Genomic DNA, 7,126 nt, shown 5'->3' on the forward strand with positions numbered 1-7,126 from the left:
CAGCATGATGGTTTCTTGCCCTAGAATACAACCCAGTAACGACAGTCTGTACGCAGTGACGGAGTTGACACTCACCCATGCTGAATGGAAGAAGCCAGACCCCAAATCATCCTGTATGATTCTACTTAGTAACACTGATGGTCCCCAGCTTACAATTTTTCAATTTTCCATGGTGTGAAACTGACACACATTCAGTAGGAACTATACTTCAATTTTTGACTTTTGATCTCTTCTTGGCTGACAGATTATGGACAGTACTCTCTCAGGATGCTGGAAGTGTCAGGAGCCATAGCTCCCAGTCAGGCAAGCTACCACCAGAGCAAACAAGCAGTACTCAACCGTGTCCCATATTGCGAAGCCAACATGTTTGGTAAGTTGGGTACATTAAGTGTATTTTCTATTTACATTTTCAATTTAAGGAATGTTTCTCAGGACACAACCCCATCATAAGTGAAAGAACATCATCTAAATCTACAATTCAAGAAAACAAAACTAATCATCACCATTAGAAGTCAGGCGGATGGTTGGTTTTGGAAGGGAGCATGAAATGAAATGGCCCTGGAGTACTGGCCACACTCCTGATCTGAGTGACAGTTCTTCCTGGGTTCTTCTTTCATAAAGGTTCTTGGCGCCAGACGCTCATCTGTACTCTTTTCTGCAAGTATGTTCACTACATTTAGAAAGGTAAAAAACTGAAGCCAGGTATGGTGTGTGATGGGCTGACAGATCTGACTCCATGAGAATGTTATAGGCCACCAGACTCCTTTTTACTCTGAGACTCCATGTTATGTAGGAAATAAGCTTCTCCCATGGGAACACCCCGCCTCTGTCCCCATCATCAGTTACTTGGTACAACATGTTCAACAATATAAAATGACAATTCCTATGTAATGAAAAATTGCTCCCTTTTGATCTCTATTTCTCTTAACAAATGTACCATGTAAATATAATTGTGTGGTTATTAGTAATCATTCTTTAGTTTGTACCTAGGTGACCCACTTGCCGCTCTATGGATGAGCTCATGATGTTAACGTGCAATTTTGAATCACAGCAACAGACACTTATGATTAATGTGATTTTTGGTATAAGAACCCCTACAACCCTGTGGTTGGGGTTGTTCTTCCAATAGCCATTTTTGGGGCATTATGTGAGACAATCAGCCGGCCGGCTTAATAAAGAATCTCAAATTTGGACTTCTCAGTGGTGATTGATCTGTTCTTAAGTTGTGCCCATAACATGGTGGTATGTACAATTCTTGATTCTTCAATTGATTTTGAAAACAAAGGATTATAACAAAAGTTGAAAGTGACAGGAGGGCTAGGATTGTGGCTCGGCAGTACAGCGCTTGCCTAGCATGTGTGAAGCACTGGGTTCGATCCTCAGCACCACATACAAAACTAAATAAAAATAAAGTTATTATTAAAAATAAAAGTGACAGGAGTTTCAAAGTTGAAATTTTAGTTTACTTAAAAGTAAAGAACACTACAAAGTTTAGGATGCTAGAGGCTAAACTAGGCAGCCTCCCTCCTTTTGCCCTGCACCTGGATAGAAGTGAGAAAATGAGGTCGGGGGAGAAAGCAGGGGTTGGATGTTGCTAATTGGATTAGCCTACTTCAAATGCCATTCTCTCTTCCTGGGCAAACTCCATTTGTGAACTTGAACTTCAAAGACTTATGTAGCCAGCAAGGTTATCTGGGTAAACGTCACCTTCTGGAATGTTCTTTTGATAGCATATGACAATGTGCAATTTTCTTCCAGGTAAGCCTTGCTCCTGATGGGAAGAGGGAGGGACACAGCAAAGTTTGTTCCAGAGAACTCTTCCTTAGAAGTGAAACTAAGAAGTCCATGTTACACCACATCTGGGGAAACCAGAGGAACTTCAGGAGCTTCCCTCCACCTCCATCGGCCCAAATCCTCCTCACTCAAGTGAAAATCTCCAGTGCTTCCAATTGGTCCTCGGTCACAGTTTATTTAGACATATTTCTGAAATCTGTTCCCTTGGATTTTCACAGCACCTCCCTAGTGTAGGCTGCCATCAGTTTTCACGACTCCTGCTGTGGCCCCTAGCTCATCTCCTCCAGTCTCCTGTGTGCTGACACCAGTCTGCCTCTCCTAAATATAAAGAGATGATGTCACCGTTACCTGAACAGCCCTCAGTGTCCTGAGTTCATTGTCTGGTGGCACATGGACTTTGTAGCCTGCCATCAGCCCACCTTTGGCACCTGTCCCTCCTCTATCCTTGACTGAATTTATTGCCATTCTTTGAAAACACCATGTTCTTTCACATCTGGGCCTTTGCTCATGAAGTTTCCTCTTCCCAGAATACCTCCTCCCTTCCCACCACAGGGCTGGCTTCCACTGAAATATCATCACCTGGGAAGCTTTGCCCTGTCTCTCTGCTTTCTGCTCAATCTGCATTTCTTTAAAAAATTTAAATTGTACAACTGTTTTTTTTTTTTTTTAATTTTGTGGTTGCAGATGGACAGCATGCCTTTATTTTATATTTATTTTTATGTGATGCTAAAGTGAACCCAGTGCCTCACACATGCTAGGCAAGTGCTCTGCCACTGAGTTACAGCCCCAGTACTCAATCTGCATTTTGTGCTGACCTCACGACTCCTACATGTGGGCTGTCTTAAACACTAGATTGAGACTCTCAGTGGCAGGGCCTCTGTTCTTCTGTACATCTGTAGCAGTTGACATGTAGAATGAAGTCGCTTTGTAATTAGAAAACAGAATCAGTTAATCCTGTAGCACAAAGTGAAGAGATTTGATGGAGATTTGATGAAACTGGCATCTTAAGGCTGCCTGAAGAGAAGCTGGCCAGACTTTGGAGGAGAAGCTTCCTGGATGTTAGTTATTGCTGTTTGGAAACACAGTAGCAATTCTTCTCTTGGGTTGCCAGCCTATGGGCCTGAGATGGTCCAGGGCATTCAAAAGAAAGTGTTTCTAAGATTCTGACCTATATGAACATTCTGTGACACAGAAAGTTTGAAAGAGAAGATTGTAGATATTTATTACAACTGACATTCTAATTAACTTCTTTTGTATAGACAGCAAAATCTGCTCTCCCACTCTGGCTAATCCTGAGCCTGGTAAGTAGACAATGGGTCATCTTTCAAACTCCAGTAGGTTTTGCTAGCTTGATAACCGTCAAAACTAATATTGCAGAAAAGTAAATGAGTTCGTGGTAATAGAAGGTTCGGGGAGATACCGAGTGAGAAAATAGCCGACTTCAGGTAGCTATCAAAATACTGTTCCACGCGAGGCAGGACACCTGTTCTTCAAATTAAAAAGGCCTGTTTGAAAAGGAGATCCAAAGCAAATCAATTCAACAAGCACTTTTTGAGCACCTACCTCATTTCTGATCTTTTAAAAGTCTCAGTTTTCTAAGAACTTCACATTAAAGTAACAAATTCCCAAATCCTTTTTTATTTGCCTCTGTCTGTTGTCTAGCTCAGATTCGTATATTAACAATAACATTTATGCCCACTTTAATTTGGCAACTTCCATGGCTCTGGCTTGAAACATCTTGTGGTTTAACAGACAAAATGTCACAGACCTTGTTGCCTGGGAGCACGTGATAGAGGAAAAGAGGAAGTGGATTTGTGAACATTAACTTACTAATACACCAAAATTGAATGCATGATTTAACACATGTTTTCACATGTATATAAAACACTGTTCTGCTATTTAAACCACATGAAGCTTTCATTATTGTGGGTCAAAATGATCAATTGCAGTTGGGTGTGGTGGCACACTCCTGTAATCCCAGAGACTTAGGAGTCTGAAGCAGGAGAATGGCAAGTTCAAAGCCAGTCTCAGCAACTTAGCAAGACCCTGGTAACTTGGCAAGACCCTATCTCAAAATAAAAAAATAATAAGGGTTAGGGATGTGGCTCAGTGGTTAAGCACCCCTGGGTTCAATCCCCAATGCCCAAAAGAATAAAAGATCAAATACAGCAATGTCAGGTTTGCCAAATATGATTCCCCTGTGTGCCTCGTCACCCAGTTTCACCAGTGATCACCTCACACCTGCTCCTGTTCCATCTTTTCCTTCCTCATTATTCCCCTTCCTGGCTTGTTTGGAAGCATATCCTGACAAGGTATCACTTAATCCATAATATTTTATTTTATTTTTGAAGAATAACGTGAATATTGACTGTAGGCTTTCTTAAAAGGGCCATCATACCCTACAGGTTTTATACAAACCACTACATGCAAAATTCTCCAAAAGTTCTTCCTCTCTCTCTCTCTCTCTGTTTTTTAATTGGTGCATTATAGTTGTACATACTGATGGGATTTGTTGTTACATATTCGTACATGCACACAATGCACAATATAACAATATAATTTGGCCAATATTATTCCCCAGCACACCCCTCTCTTATCCATATGTATTTTAAAAAATTCATTTTGGTTGTTGATGGACGTTTATTTTTATTTATTTATATACAGTGCTGAGAATTGAACCCAATGCCTCACACATTCAAGGTGAGTGCTCTACCACTGAGCCACAACCCCAGCCCCCCATATGTATTTTAAACAAGTTATTTTTAAATGTGTAGGGTGGAAGGTGGAAGGTGAAGAAATAGCCTAATCCTATCGTCCAGTCTCAGGAGTGAAAGATTTAAGAAAATGGGCAAATCTTGAACTCTAGGGATGGCAGCAAGTGCTCACATCTCTTCTCAGGCATAGTCAGTAGCCAGGGCTGGCTTTGTAGTTTTTAATCCAGTTGAATTCTAGAGAACAATGGATATTTCTTTCACAAGACTGTATGACCCAAGTAATGTTACTATTAGAGTTTATTTTGCAAAATATTACCCATGGTTATCTCCTTGTTATCTCTTTAAGCTAATGATTGAATTGTAATGCCACAAAAGACCTTAAACATCTGTCTCAACTGGATGATACAGGATTCAGCTAGGGTTCAAAATTACACTTCCTGGACCCTGCTGCAGAGCCTTGTATCATAGTCTCCAGCTGGGGCAGTTCAGACTCAGCTTGTTCAGTGTTCTTGGGAGATTCTCATGTCCCATGACAGGGAAGATCCCAGAAGACCCACCCTTACAGTTTAGAGATAAGGATCCTAACCCAAGGCCCAACAATCACCTGCCCTGGAGCTCAGGACAGGGGTGGCTGGAGCGGGTGTAGTCATCAATTTCAGATTGCTTTTGCTTTGCAAAAACTTGCTCCTCCCAAAGGAGCAAGTGGGCAGTACCCATGATGAAACCAGACACATGGGGTGTGGTTCCTGATGCTCCCCTCAGACCTCATGGATGTGTCTGCCAGAGCGCAGTGTCCTGTTAACCAGTGGGCAGGGAGAAGATTGCCAGGTGCGGAGCAGTGGTGTAGAATTGCTGCCTCTCCTATTTTCAGTGTTTTTAGCCTCAGAAATGGCTTACAAGACCACCCAATGTTCCTGCTGGGGAGCCCCCCGCCAAGGTGTAATGTCCAGATTCTAGTCCTGGACGCTTGCAACCAGCATTGGATGGACTCCCTATATCTGTGCCTGTACTGCAGGGCCTGCAGGTTTCCCATTCCTGTCTCCCTTAGGGCACCCCAAGGGTAGGCCAGGACTGGTCTAAGTTCATCCAGAATTAATTCTTGACTCTTCTAGTTTTCTTAGACTCCATCCACTCTGATGGTTTGTGCTAAGTCCAAAGGCCCTCAGTGATTGCTCTGGTGCAGCCAGAACCCCAGCTGATAGCCTCTAGCTAGCCTTGTCTGTCTACATCCTTCCACCCATTCTCAGGAAACTATGGGAGGATGTGTCCCATGAAAATGAGGAAGTAACCAAGGGGAAAGGGCGTCATCTCCAGAGGGGTTAGAGGAGCCAGGGAGAGAATGGCTATGCTCTCGGCAGAGGGCAGCTGGTGCAGACTCAGAGGACATATAACTCAAATTATGATCGCAGAGCAAACAGCTGCCTAGTTGAAGACAAAATGCCAGGTGTACCCAGCCCACTACACATCCTGGTTCTCAGAGCACCTGGGGACACGGATGTCCCTTCCAGGCATGTCAGCTTCAGTCCACTGCCACTGTTTTGAATCAAGGCAAAAAATCCACAGCAGCCATTGCCCTTGGATCACATTTTTGCTGAACAAGCAGCAGCTCATTCACACCCTCCCTGTTCCCCCTCCCCAGAGGGCCTCTGGAGACCTGAGAAGAGCTGGAGCCCCCACCTCTGTGCAGCTCATCTGCTGGGAGCTTGCACCTAGCAGGGCACAATTGTCCTTCCTCCACCAAGATAGGTCTATGCTTCCTGCTCAGCTTCTCAAAACTCAACGATTTTTTTGGAGATTTTCTTATAAGGAAGATAATTAAGAAGACATGCAAGGAAGTAACACCAAGGTCCGGACAATGTTCACCTGTGTCGGGTGGGAAGAGACATGTGATGGAGTGTACCCAGGGATCTTCATTTGAAAGTACTTGTTCTTTTTCTTAACCCATGATAGGCAAATGGGGTTCACTTTATTATTATCTTCTAAGTTGTACATATGTATTTTGTATCCTTTTCTGTATTTATATTTCACAATAAAATTTTTTCAAAAGTTGGGCATTGCTTTCTCCTGAAATAATTGGCTGAGGCAGAAGTGATTATGTTCTGAATTGTCTAGATGGTTTCATGTGAGCAGCTGACAGCTTCAGTTCAGGTAGCAGAAAGCAAATGCCAGGCCTTGGATCTCAGCCAACCGTGACTCACTGAGCAAATGAATCCACCTTCACGGTATGTGCAATTTAAACAAGCATTTGTGCTCACCTCCATCTCAACAAGAAATGTGTCTGAGACTTGTCAGAGGTACAAAGAAAATCTAAAAACAGACACCTTTGTCTCCACACTTTGCGCCTTTTCTGCCTTCTGCTTTTCCTTGCCCTGCAGCCACATGCAATCAGCTGGCTGTTTGGTGAGTCAGCACACAAATATTAAAATTTCCTCCTGTGTTCTTCACATAGACCACCCGCCCCACCCTCCAACTCACAGGAGGGCTTGATTGAGACATTTTGAAGTTTGAAGTCAGGTAGCAATGGTGATTGGCCTGAATAGGGAGCATTGTGTGATTAAGACTCAATGGATAAGGAACAAATTCCAGGAACCCTCCTTACTTCTGCTTAGCATGTAATA

The 7,126-nt window shown here is 43.0% G+C and overlaps 1 long non-coding RNA gene across 1 annotated transcript in view; it reads left to right on the forward strand.

Annotated features, from left to right (window-relative positions):
- The window catches only part of LOC306641577, a 44,095-nt gene extending 42,916 nt beyond the window's left edge, over positions 1-1,179 (forward strand). The window contains exon 6 of the long non-coding RNA XR_013758201.1: positions 245-1,179. This is a non-coding gene — a long non-coding RNA (uncharacterized lncRNA). The remainder of the gene's footprint in view (positions 1-244) is intronic.
- Positions 1,180-7,126: the final 5,947 nt, after the last annotated feature.

This window comes from Sciurus vulgaris, assembly GCF_902686455.1.
Source record: "Sciurus vulgaris genome assembly, chromosome: 12".
In the NCBI taxonomy this organism is placed as follows: domain Eukaryota; kingdom Metazoa; phylum Chordata; class Mammalia; order Rodentia; family Sciuridae; genus Sciurus; species Sciurus vulgaris.